Here is a 1441-nt window from a genome sequence, read left to right on the forward strand (position 1 = left end):
AAAAAAAAAATGTTAAGGAAAAAAATGGTTTGTAACTTTGTAAGTACTTATAACATGGAATATCTTTTTCGCTTATGAATATTCTGTACTATGACCATTATTCCTGTAGTTTAATTAAAATTTTTTCTTGGTGTTAAAAAAAATACTTTAAAAAAAAATCAGAGAATATTACCAATTTTCTTCTTCAAAACTGTTAGAACCTTGTGAAAGATATGTCCATTATACAATATGTAGAACAGGAAAAGTGGGTTTGGGATTGTCTTGCTTTATATAATGCAAAGACTACTTTGTGTTTATAAAGCTCTTGAATCATGTTGAAATTGTTGAATTTACTTCTCACTCATTATAATCTCCACTGCGGGAAAAGAAAATTTCTTTTCCTCATTTCTTTCTCCAGAAGGTATTTTGTAAATTACTGCTTTTGCAAGGTACATAGTTTCCTAATGGCCTGCAATAGTAAACGCAGTTTTGAAAAATACATAATGACTCCCAAGGAACAAATTAAACAGTAGGGGATAAGGATAAATTATAGAGCATGAACAACCCCCACATCCCCTTGCTTCTAAGAGAGTTGGTCTTCTAATAGTACCAGATGTAATGCAAATAATATCAACTGTAGACTCATTCCAGAAATTCCCAGTATAGAAACAAATCCCAGAGACAGACCTGAGACAGTCATAGGGATTTTCTTTTTCACTTAAATTCCTTGAATCTGATTTACACATATCATTGTTGTCATCATACTTTATCCTAACAGTTGCAAGTATACATTAAAACTACAATGTAGTTTTAGTAATTTCATTGCTTGAACATTAAAATATTTTTATTAAACAACAAAAATAACTTTCTGTTTTCTGAGGTTTGCTTCTAACATACAGTTAGAATTACTATGACAATGAGAAACAAATCTTAAAAGGAAATGAGGGGTTAGAAATGTATCAATACCAACAATAATGTTCTTCGATAATGTTATTGGTAACTTTACCAGACCATGGAAGGCCCACATGACTGACTATGGGGGAAACTCCTTGAAAACAAACAAGAAAATATTACTGTGACAAAGTTGAGTTCAACTGTAAGAATCCATATGCTGTTTTTAAGGAGCACGTTTTCTCCCATGAAAATAGACATATCTTTGTAGCTACCTCATATTATTAAGTAGAAACACTCCTGGGTGGCTTCTAAAGCTAGATCATGGAAAGCAGTGTGACTTCCTTCCGGAAGTCCAGCTGTGCTGTCATTATCATACTGGAGAATTAAGTGCAGTTACTACACAGAGAAAGGAAGAGATGTCCACATCACCCTAGCTGTTCCATCAACAAGCTTTTAGCCTAGGTGGCAGGCATGAGAAAAAATCTCTCAGATGACATCAGGACTTGATACCAGGTGATTTGTGCTGGATGAAAAATCACACTCTAGCATGCCTCTTCCAATTCTTTTC

The sequence above is a fragment of the Elephantulus edwardii genome, unplaced genomic scaffold (genome assembly GCF_000299155.1).
Source record: "Elephantulus edwardii isolate Elephantulus edwardi_28Jun2011 unplaced genomic scaffold, EleEdw1.0 scaffold00327, whole genome shotgun sequence".
Classification (NCBI taxonomy): Eukaryota; Metazoa; Chordata; class Mammalia; order Macroscelidea; family Macroscelididae; genus Elephantulus; species Elephantulus edwardii.